This window comes from Canis lupus, chromosome 29 (assembly GCF_003254725.2).
Source record: "Canis lupus dingo isolate Sandy chromosome 29, ASM325472v2, whole genome shotgun sequence".
Taxonomy (NCBI): Eukaryota; Metazoa; Chordata; class Mammalia; order Carnivora; family Canidae; genus Canis; species Canis lupus.
This window is the reverse complement of record NC_064271.1, coordinates 35,410,821-35,423,720: the sequence shown is the minus strand read 5'-3', so window position 1 is coordinate 35,423,720 and position 12,900 is coordinate 35,410,821.

Below are 12,900 nucleotides of genomic sequence, written 5' to 3'. Positions count from 1 at the left end.
ATACATACATTTCAATTACATTTAATAAATTATTATTAATTTTTCTGTTCTATATTAATAGAACAGAAACCCAGGAGACCAATGCATTTTGCAAGCACAAATATTCCCATTGGGAAGTGATATGTAATAAAGTAAAATTTCCCATTGCATTGCACTGTGAGCTTCAACAATCTTGCAAAAAAAAAAAAAAATGTTCACCTGAGTACAAAATAGAATATGGAGGATGAGTGGATGAGCAATAACTCAATGACTTTGAAATCCCTCATTTGTTCAGGAAGGAAGGTGAAAGATAGTAAGGTATATGATGAAATATATTTTGTTATCAAAAAGCCTAGTTTGAGGGGCATAGTTCTGAAACATAGTCTACAAATCTTCATTTCACTGCTCTCCTTATGGGCACAGCACCAGTACTCCATTTTTCAGGTGCAGAAACTGAGGATTGGGAAGGTTAAGTAAATTTGCCAAGGCTGTGTAGCTAATTAGGGCATGAGTCAGGATTTCAAGCCCTTGATTGACTTCAAAGCGTGCACTGTGTCCAACATGATACACTGCCTCGTTATGAAGTGCTTTCTAATTACTAGTTGTTATTGTTAGGGAATTGAGAACAGGTGTCTACCTCCAATGCTCTGGGACCAGAATCAGGAGGGTGAGACCCAGGAAATGACAGAAAACTGTCCCCAGGGCTACCTCTGGGAGCAGCTCACAAGACGAGACCCGGAGGCCCAGTCAGAAGAGCAGCTACCAGATAATTAATCAGTCTGACAAATGGCTGCACATGAGAAAGGAGACCAGCTGTGAATCGAGAGGCCAGGGAAGCAGGGGGACCCAGGAAGCCAATGTAGATTTGGCTGAAGCAGGAAGAAAGTTGGAAAAGGAAGAGAGGGCAGAGGCAGAAGAGACCAAGATTCTGATCCACGTTACGTTTTTACATGGCCTTGGGAACGTTCCTTCTGGGAGGACAGCGTGGTGCTAGGGGTCTGGAAGTTTTTGCACAATAGGTCCTAGGAGATGGCAGGAGACAATCCCTGCAATAATTTAACTGGGGCAGATGGTGTGGCAGGGAGAAAGCAAGAACCACACAGGGGAGAGACAAGCCATTAGAAAGTGAGCTGGATTCTCATTTTTATACGCAGAATAGCACAAATAATTCATCACTATGAATGGATGTTACCAGGAGATAGATGGAATGTTACCTCTCTTGGTCTTGCTTAGAACCTCGCCTTATGTTTTAACCAGATTGGGGAAAACATCTTGGGTTTTTAAGAGCAGGTGTGGGGGATCACGATGAATAAGGCAAGTAGTAGAAAAACGCATGGGCAGGGGGAGTACAGACAGGTTTAGTAGACCCCTGCCTTGCTCCCACCCCCCAATCTATCCCCTTGAATGAGCTCTTCAAAACATATGTGGGGAAGAGCTGGATTTTGCAGTCACAGAATCCTGAAAATGTCATAACAATATGAAAATGGTAATTTCCCATAGGAAATTAGGTTTTATGAGCTTGAAGCTTGCATACACTTTTTGCGTTCTGTGTGTGTGTGTGTGTGTGTGTGTGTGTGTGACATTTTCTCATCTTTGTACTTCATTAGCATTATGGAACCAGCCATTGGTGTGAAACAGAGCTGTCAAACATAATACAGAATTCTATAAAACTCAGAATATTGAACCTGTTAGTCACTACACGGGGCCCAATTCCAGGTGCATTACATGCTCTGTCATATTGAGTACGACTGTGCGTCAAGCTCTGTCACTATTACATCTCCACGTCCCACATATCATTCAGTTGCTGCAATATTTTTTGCTCCCTCCCCCCACTTCATCCAATGGCATTGGTGCTGAGCCGTGATGGGGATGACAGCACTCAACAATGCCCAAAGCGTTCAGGGAATTTAATCTCAATTCCAAATGCATAAGTTTGACTTCTGCACAGACACTTAGAATATTAAAGGACTGGGGAAAATGGTTTTGAAGGATTCTAGTCATATAATAGCATGGGCACAAAGAAGCTTAGATATAGATAGGGGAATTATTTTTAAAAGCTTCATACAAACATACGAAAGCAGGCGGTGAACTTAAGGGTCTTTGCTGAATTTTCAGTACCAAAGCCTGTTGCCTTTTACTTTGAGAAAAGAATTAATCGTAAAATCTGATGACACTTTTGTTTCTAATCATTGAATTGAAATGTATTTTTTGAGGCCTACTATGTGCCCAAAACTTAAATCTTAAAGTTCTGTGGTCTCACAAAGTGGGTCTCACAAAGTGGGAAATAATGTTCGAGAGTATCTGTGCAACATCTTCTCGACTGAGGCTGTTATAGTGCTTCTGCCCCTAACTTATGCTGACCTCTTCCTGGAAAATCCCATTTAAATGGGTATTTTCACAAAATTCATTCTCCCTTTCACCACTGGTGAAATATGGCAGGGCTACCCATATTAGTTAGATAGTGAGTACCTCCACCTCACCGTATACCAACCCGGGGAGATCTGCACGAGACATACTTAAACTAAAAAATTATCTAATGTTTTGCTAAATCTGACAACCCTATCTAGGGGTCCTATATCAGTGCATTTCATAATTCCTTTATGAAAAGAGACAGAGTTATTAAATGCAAATGCGTACACACACAGGTTAGTTAATCTTTCAAGGACGTAAGTGCCAGGGCAATGTTTGGACATGGTACCTACTCAGCTCAGCATGTTTGAGCTGAAGAAACTTTATCAAATGATTCCCTCACCTTCTGCCAAGAATTCTTTTTCTTTTCCTCCTCTATGCAGAAGCCAGTGTTCTTTCATCTGTTAATATTATTCGATTCTATATTATTTATTGTCTACTGAATCAGGAACCACACATCTACTTTATTAGCTGGGCGTTGATTGATGGGTGCGAAGGAGGGATAACCCTTATCATTTCAACATAAATGTCAGAATCCTTTAGAAAGACTTGATTAATCTGCAAACCTAAAATACCTTCATGCTCATAGACTAATAACAATAATAGTATTAGATAAAAATGTACTGAATGCTCTATTTCACATGGATTATCTGATTCAATCTGAACATGGATGCTATTGCTGTTATTCTCATTTTACAAAGAATGAAGCTATTTAAACAGATAAAGTAACCTGTTCAGGTTCCACATCTGTAAGTGGTGGATTCAAGCTGACGCATGACAACCCCATGAGTCTGTGAGCTCTTAACCATAACCACTCATTATTCTTTATTACCAGTTCTGCATGTTGACCTCAGGTCATACTTTTTCCTTAAGTTTTGCATAACATTTGACTCTGAATGGAATGCCGGTAGAAGCAATATCACCAGAAATTGCATCTTTACTATTGTAATGAGCTTAGAATTCTTGTTATTTCTTCAAATGAATCAACTTTCCTCAGAACTCTGCTTAATAGCATTTCATATTTTGAAAAACACTCTGGTCCATTAGTTGAATCAATGAGGTAACAATGGGGAGCAGGAAAATGCTAAAAATATGAACAGACAATAACCCTGCTTCCTCGGGGTGAGTTCTTCAATATTATAGCAGTAGAACAGCTTTGCTATCTTCAGCTAAGCATTTAGTTCTGAAATTAACTTTCACTAAACACATGAAAAGATGATAACACAAAAAAATGTTTTTCATTCATCCATGAATTAGCTTGCACTGTGTAAGTAACAAGGAGAAAATATCTTTGGAAGCTCCTAGATGACGGTATTTTCTAAGTTGTGAGATATTTCAAGATTAGCAAATGCTAGAACAGTCCATTCACTTTCATTCTTTTAAAATCTAGGTGAACTTGAGTCACCGGCAGCTGTCCAAATAATGGTAAGGTTTGCCAGAATAGAGTCATTTGAACAGCAGCGTGGAACACTTCAAATTAGGTTGCTCATCCATTCAGTTATCAGCCTCTCATTGCTCACCTGCTTGGTGCTAGGCTTTGTATTAGATCCTAGGATTGTGAGAATGTACTTTCGAGAAGGTCACACTTTGCGGGTTGGGGTAATGGAGGTAGATGGGAAAACAAAAGGAAGCAAAGAGTACTTCACTGTGGAGAGTGCCATAATAGGCATATGGAGAAGGCAATTTTGAGAAAGAGATCAGCTCTTTTGGGGAAAGGGGTCAAAAGAGCCTCTTAGAGGAAGTGACATTGGGGCTGGATTATAGAAGACAAGTGAGGTTTTTATTTCAATCTTGATCCACTAGGGAACTATAATTCTTTGGCTTTAAAGTTGTCCGAAGCTTTACCTCAAGCTGCTATTGTGAGTCTTCTCTGATGTGTCTTATTTCAAAATACCAAATTACTCATCAGAAAATCCTTGTCGATAAATTAATTGCATTTGCTCATATATACCTCTATATTTATTTTTAATTATCTTTGAACACATGATAGGGAGATACATTCATCTTCTCACTGAGAATTGCTCACATAATTGCTTGGTACAGTAATGCTCAACAATATTTGGTTGATTAAAAACTGACAAATAGTGTGACCAGTGGCTCTTTGGATGTCAGATAATGGGGAGGATCGCACACCGTGAGGATTTGTTAGCTAGTTGCAGGGGTTAGCTCTTCTCAAGTCATTCACAAATAGTCATTTTCCCTTTCAGAGAACATTAATTTTTTAAAGCTTTGCTCTTTGCTTGAGAAAGATAGGAATTCACATTTTAAGAGGATGTCTGTACCTAGCTTTGATTTATTAATTGGGCAAATTAACTCAGGATAAAATATATTGGACACAGTTCCTGATGTTTCAAGGACATGGCATTGGTCCAATAAATCAGCCCAGGGTCTCTATAAGAGGATCATTGCGGATGGTTGCAATGTTATCTCAGTTGTCCCTCACTCACCCATGTCTCAATACTTTTTAATTTTTGTCTCTAGTGTTTAAAACCTGATTTCTTTCTAACTTCCTATCAAGTCAGTGTCTCTAATTTGCTGACCTGATGGATAGTCTTAACCTTCTTGTTTTTTCCCCTCTGTCCATATCTGTCTATGACCTGTCTTGCCCTCTGGTGTGATGCTTATTTTAGATTTCTCATGCGCTGATTGCTAAATTTAGCTCACATCAATCGTCTTTCTTATGCACAGATCTGACATGAAAATGTTTTTCCATTGCTTGTTTTGAATACTTGCAATTATGTCTTACAATCTGCTGCTGCTACTCTTGCTATGTCTTCTATAAACAATTCATGAGCCGCTTTCCCCACTTATCGAGTACCTACTTTGTTGTTATTGCTATTTATTTTTTTATAATTTAAACGATTACTGATTTTCTGCCTGCCCAGTAGGTGTTATCATCACTGTTCTGCAAATAACTGAGGTGAGACTCACCCAGATTCTCACAATTTCGCTTATGAGGATTCTTCGTATTGCAAGTGAGAGAAATCCAACTCAAATTAGCTTAAATAAGAGTTTTGATTGTCTTATGTTCCTGCAAAGTTGAAAAGGTTAAATTCTAGGCATCTTTGGATCCAGGTGTTCAAGCCATGTCATTAAAAATGTGTCTCTTCTTCACATCTCTCAGCTTTCCATTCATTTTGGATTTATTTTTTGGCAGCTGCTTCCCATGCGGTAACAAAAATGGTTAAAGGTGGCTCCAAGCTTACATTCTACTTATAAGAGAGCTCAGAGAACATGTGAATTGGATAGCTGCAGTCAACGCTCTGGGGATGAGTCTGAATTGAAATAGGTTGCATTCCATGCCAATCCACAAACTAACCACTGTTTTCAGGGTCACTGGGTCCTCCGAGTAACCCATCCTATATTAAGTGCTCCGTTGGAGCTGGAAGGAAGGGCCAGAATCCAGAGCCAGTTGGACCAAAACTAGCAATGTGAGCTTCTCCAAAACATGCTGCGATGAAAACACATGCCTACTACAAACCTGTAGATGGCCGACTCAGAATTTCAACCTAGGTGTGTGTGATTTAGAACATGAGTGTGAGGATGTGGTTATCCATTTCTTCAACAAACATTTAGGTGCTTTTCGAGGCTACAGAATAGAGCGATGAACAACAAAGGTAATGTACCTGCCCTTATGGAGCTTACGTCTTAGGTCGAGCAGGAAATAAAATACTCAAAAGTAAGAGCACAATTTCAGAGAACAGTAAGTTCTATAAAGAAAATGAAGCATATTGGGGAGTTAAAGAGTGGTGGTCCTGACTGCGTGGTTAGTTTAGCTAGTGACCACAGGGGAGGCGACATTTGTGCAGGGGCTGAATGAAGGGAAGTTGTGAGCCATGGGGAGATCCCGAGGAAGAACGTTTCCATAAAAGGGACCCGCAAGGGTCTTGGGAGGTTATTCATAACGGCTTGTGTTCTATTTTCACTAATTTCTTTGCTACACTTCTCCTTTCCAGATGTCAAATATCCAGTGTTCTGTCCGTTGCCTTCATGAGTAAGTCTGGACTGGTGACTACAGAGTTCTTAATATGTGTTCCTAGAAACAGTCACTGGGGTGGTTACCAAGCAATGCACATTTGATTTTGTAGTCATGCTAGACTTCTGAGCTGAACGCACACCTCATTGCAACTGTTGACTCTGTTTTTCTCTTTTGTCGGGGTGACAGTTTTCTATCACTCCCAATGCCTCTGTTCTCCCTCGCCGCTTCTTTTGCTTGTCTCCTTGGCTGCTTGCCACTTGCTTATTCTTCTTATTTCTTTTCCCTCCTATATCTTTTTCTCTTGCTTGGTCCAGACGGCTGGGATTTTGCACAAATTGGCTTGGCTCTTGTAGTCATTACGAACTATTTAGAGAATATCCTTTCATTCTATGTAACAAATTGACCAATCACTGCACATTCTGTGTAATTTTCAGCTCTTCTATTCTTAACAATCTTGCTGTTATTCTCTTTTCCTCTTCTAGAGGTACTTACCCCCTACCTGATTGGGTGCATTTCTGAAAGCTTGAGGCTGCAGGATAGCTGATCTATCAGAGTCATTATTCTATTTTGTTTTCTGCTTGCTCTTTGTAGCCTGCATCCACACTAAAGCCAAACACCAGGATCCTTGCTATTTGCCAGACCCTTTAAATTTAATCTTGGCAACTCACATCCATGTTTTTTCTTACTGGCTTCAGCATGACCAGTCTAATTCAGACTCTTACAATCTCATACCTGAAGTAATGTAGCAGCTTCCATCTGGGTCCATCTTTCTCTACCCTTCCTGGTCTATCTTCTACATTTCTATGAATATGATTCCTATAATACTGTTTGCACAGTGCTGTCTTTATAATCAAAAGCTTATAAAATCTAACCACCAAACAGAGTAAAGTACCAACTCTTCAGCCTGCTATTTAGCATCCTTCATGGTAAGTTATGGATCTACCATTTGACACTAATCCTGCAGCCTCTCTAGGACCCCTGTTGTGTAGGCAAACTAACCCAAGCACTGTCTCTGAATGCCTCCTGAGCAGTCTTGACTTCACCTTGTGTTCTACACTTGACTCTTCTTCCTTGCCTAGAATGTTTCCCCTATTTCTCGTCTTTATAAATACTATCAATTAAAAATAATCCAGTTCATATCCCTTATCTATTTTGTAACTCTATAGCATATTGTGTAATGATCCAAATTAGAAGTTGTCATTCCTTCCCAAATTCTATTTAATATACGAAGCTCTTCTTTTCCGTTTGATACTGTTAATTACTTTTTTTTTTTTTTTCATGTAGACTGTCTTTGCCAACTTGTTTGCATTGCTCTCCATTCTTGCATTTCTTTCTGCTCTTCTTAGTACCTGCCTAGGTTCTCTTTAAAATATGCATATTGATAGATTTTTTTTCTTTTGCTTGTTATTCTAGTTTTGTGATGATATGGAGGACCAGGCAGGAAGGCTCAGCTCAGATATAGATATCCATATCTATGTAGATCTCATCATCATATGTACTCACTGATATCTTTATAAATATGTATCAGGGAAATTCCTTCAAATAAATAAGAATTTCTGTAGCTCTGAAGACTGCTTCTCAGGAAGTGTCCTTGACTCTTAATATTTCATTCCTGGGATACTAGGAATGATCCCTAATTCTGAGGCTCTCTTTCATTTTAGTTCTAATAATGTTTGAGTTTGTTAATCTTTACATCCCACTCTTAACTGATGTTAAGATATTATAGTAGGTGATATGCTCCAGTGATCATCATGACAAATTGATTTTTTGCTTCCTAGTTTTTTTTTTTTAAGATTTTTATTTATTTATTCATGAGAGACACGGAGAGAGAGGCAGAGACATAGGCAGAGGGAGAAGCAGGCTCCCTGCAGGGAGCCCTATGCAGGACTCCATCCGAGGACCCTAGGATCATGACCTGGGCCAAAGGCAGATGCTCAAAAACTGAGCAACCCAGGCGTCCCATGCTTCCTAGTTTCTATATGATAGTTTACTTCTATATTATTATATTATTGTGGTTGTGTATGTTTTCCAAAAAGCATGTCTATGCAAGTAGAAATCGTGCTATGGGGTTGATTAAATATGTGGCATTGATTATTTTATGCTGAATTTTTCTCACTTGGTTATGATAGGTTTGTAGAGAGGAAGTATAACTATGCTGAGGATGCTCTACTTTTTCTGGAATTTCCCCTTTCCCCCTTTAAATTGCATGGTATTTTTCATGTGTCAAAATAGATATAGGTGATCCTAGGTTGGATTTTGGACTCTAGAGTTTGACTGCCCTGAGTTTAATAGTTTCATTGGCCACTTACTAGATGATCTACCTTGGGAAAATTATGTGATATCTCTGTGCTTCAGTTTCCTTATTTAGAATATAGAGAACGTAGAATTCTCTAGGCTGTTGTGAGCATTAAGCAAGATAGCAACATAAACTTATAAAACAGGTAGCATGACCTGGTCACAGAGTAAGTAGTCAATAAAGTCTAATTAGTAATGTAATGTTAATAACAATAATAATAGTAACTCACTCCTAACCCAGACAACTTTAAGTAGATTATTGTACTTATTCCACCAAAAGGAAAACACAAAGAAGCTGTCTTAAAGATACTGATATTTTCAGTGTGAAGATTTCAACATTCCATTTCTGGAAAGCTATGGAAATAGAGAAGCAACTTACATCGTAAGTAAATTTGAATGCAAGTTTCTTAGATCCTGTAAAGTGGGCCCAGTGTCTTCTTAGGCCCCTTTCTAGTCCTTAAAGAAGAGAAACAAAATTAGAACTAAATGTTTATTAAATAAAGTGAACATAAATGAGCACATAGGCTATCTTTAATACTATTCAAATGGGTATTTTAGGATCATTTTGAACATTTCAAGCACTCTATTATTTTAATAGTGCATTTGAAATATACAGGCTTATTACTAAATTGACAAAATGTCTAAAGATTTTTAGGCTTAATATTAAAATTATTGGAATTATTCTTTAAGATGCCTTATATATACATATGTAATATGAATATATGTATGCTATGTATATATATGTATATAGATCTGGCAATGAACATTTTATTAAGCTAATAACTTAATACTATTTGATAAATACTTTATTCATATACACTCAAAATATGAATATTTTGAAATATTCATTTCAAATATATATTCATTTCAAATATATTCATTTAATTTCAAAGTACATAAATTATACACATTTTCTTTTAACTTTCCTAAATATTACAATTCATAAGTTAAATCAATGAAATAAAATGTTCATGTTAACAGCCTTTTTATTAGAGCTTAAATATATTTTCCAAATATTTTTTCTTAAAAACAAAGTATTGTCTATAACAGTAGGTGTCGCTATAGCAAAAGAAACCAGCCATTCAGAAGGCTAGTGTTTTTTTGTTTTTTTTTTTCCTCCCCCCCCCCCCCCCCCGGGAAACTATACCATTACAAGAGAAATTTTAGACTAATTTGTTGAAGCTCAATGTGTCCATCTCCTTGCTTTGAGGAAAGCAGTCTTCATTTAAATCTACATCTTACTCTGCCTAAAACATCTTTGTAGTAGGAGATTTCTGGACAAATAGTTCTAATTTTTATAAGCCCCAAAGTCAAGAGGTTCTTTTGTAAATACAATAAAAATTCTGTCTTCTAGGTTTTGAATCATTTATTCTTACTCAGCGTTAAGAATAACTGATTACATATTTGTAATCATCTGAGTACATATTTCCTCACCAAAAATGTTATCAATCACTTAAATAATTTATCTATATGAAATGGAAATTAAAATATCAACTTTATACGATGAACATGAAATGAGGTGAACATGAAATGGTGAACATGAAATGAGGCACTATATGCAATCTTTTATTTATTTATTAAACAGACTTAGCTGAGCACCTACTGTGTACCAGGCATGGTAGTTATCAGATAGACAATGTTTTTGCCCTGATGGTGGTACTGTCTAGCAGATTTATTCAGATTCCTACACACTGTGAAGTTTAAATTACTATTCATGAGTGAGAAGTGTAATTATTATTGAATTCTTTGGCCTAGTAGATTACAATGAAGTCCTTTTAGTCTTCTCTTTAACAGAATAGAATAATAGGTATTACCAGCCATTTCCCACTAAGCATCTATTTTCTCCTCTGGAAATAGCTTCCTGATACTCCTCCAGGATATCACTTCAGTTCATGTAACTTGAGTGACATTGACTCCTCTCCAGCTTCCAAAGGTAGGTGTGAGACTCAGGCCTAGTCAATTAGGGCTTTATATTCTTGTGTGTACAGTACCCAGACCCCCTATGATCTATCCCGTGTTTCCCACTTGGAGCTAATCTCTCGTTGCTATCTGCCTCACACTATACCTATATACATCTTGGCATTTCTTGTCTCTGTTTTTGCTCAGATTTGCTTCTCTTCCTAGAATGCCGTTTCCTTGCCTCTCCCTTCACCAATTCTATCCATCCTTTAAGACCTAGCTAGGCATCCCTTTCTAAAAGGCTTTCCTGCCCGCCAGTTGGGAAAGATGTCTGTCTCTTTGGACAGTTCTCTAAGTGCAATATGGATTATTTTGATAATATTCTGTGTCTCTATTCCTCCCTTAGATGGTGCACACCTAGGTGGCTGAATTTGACTCTTGTATTCCTAGCACCTTACTGATGTCTAGGACACTGGTTGCTTGATATAGGTGTAGAGCTTGATAAAGTTTGTTGACTGAAAGCCTTTAAGAGCATTGTGGCAGAAACCTGTTTTCCTCTAACAGGCCTTTGTTGAATTTCATAGTTCTGAGGAATAGTAGTTCAGATGACTATGTGCTGAATCATTCCAACACCCCACTCTTTGTATCTCTGAGAGAATTGCATTCATTATTTTTCTCAGGTTTGCCTTAGGAAATAATATCCAGATTTCATTCATTGAGTATTTATTTAACTACAAAGGCTTTATGGACCATGCAACCTTTCTGTGTTCTTTTTTTCCTCTGATCTCTTTCTGGATTTATAGCTGGGGCTATTAATTTGGCTATTAATCATATACTATCTTGTGGCATTCCTTTTTTGCAATTTTTTTTAATGTGGTCCTTCGTCTATTATCTCATATTTTACATGCTTCCATATGAATAGGGGTATTTGTTCATTAGCATACTTATTCATTATAATTTTTTGGAGAATTCATTATAATTCCCATTATTTCTCTTTTTGCACAGTATATTAGTTGGCGTTCTGTTTATGCTAGCAACAGAATTTGGGAAACTTAAGGACAAAACCATTGTATTAAAAGGCTCTTTGGGATTCCACAGTACTCAGGGCAGGACTGGAGAGCCAGGCTTGATACAGAACAGAAGCTTGATACAGAGGTTGTTGCTGGCTGGGACCTGGAGGACAGTGTTGCACAGAAACTGTTGCTGCTCAGAATGAACTCCCCTCCTTTCCTCCATCCACTCTCACCATGACCAAGACTTCATGCCCCTGAGAACATGGCCAAGTTCAGGCCATGTGCTTGCTTCTCAGCTGTTTGAGAATCATGAGTGGGCAGAATTAAAGAAAAAAGCCTCTAGGGATTTCTTGGGCTTCTAGCAGATACGAATTTATCAAGGTAGTTGGGGAATTCTCAGGAAAAGAATGGATCTCGGGTACTTTTAAAAATACAATAAATAACTATTAGCATTTATAATTAGCTGTTCACACAGATTTCCTATCAAATCTTAGCACTTGCAGTGACTAACAGTTGGTCTTATGCAAACTGCTTCATCTTCTGTAGGTGTTAAATTTTCTCCTTTCTCTAGAGGGAGACCAATATTTAGTGTCATGTGGTGGTTTAAGGATTAAATTAAATAAGGTATCATATAAAAGGTACCTATTACAGTCTGTCATAACATAGTAGGTGCTCAGTAAATAATTATTATTTGTTGATCTATGTGTACACAGTATGAGGCTATTCTATATAGATGAAGCAAAGAAGTAGCAATTATTGCCTCTGCCCTTGAATAGTTTGTAGTTTAATCAGAGGCAAAAGCACACATATGACTTAACTCACAACTACATGGTGAATTGGGAAGAGGCATTTTTATAATCTTTGGTTTTCATATGAGCAATCAGAGATTCAGAAAAGTTTAGCAACCCGACAATAATCACACAGCTCTTAAGTGGCAGAGCTGTGGCTGGGGCCAACGTTTCCTGGATCCACTGCTCTTTACAAGTGGGGAGATAGGATAGCTCAATGAGGGATAAAGTCACTCAATTCAATTCCAATCAGAAAATTTTACTGAATACCTACCATGACAATCTGATACTCTAGGTGCTGTGAGGGAAGGTAAGTATGATCAATATTTAGTTTCTTATCTCGAGAAGGTTATAATTTTGGGGAAAAGATAGATGATTACTGAAAGACAAGACAATCCATACTAAAATTCTATGTTTTCTATTTAGTTCTTTTAATAAACATTTATTGAATGTATCTGGCTCTGTATTGGGTACTGAGGATTCCACAGTAAACAAAAGAATAAGCAATCTGTCCTCAAGGGGCTTAACATTGAGTTGG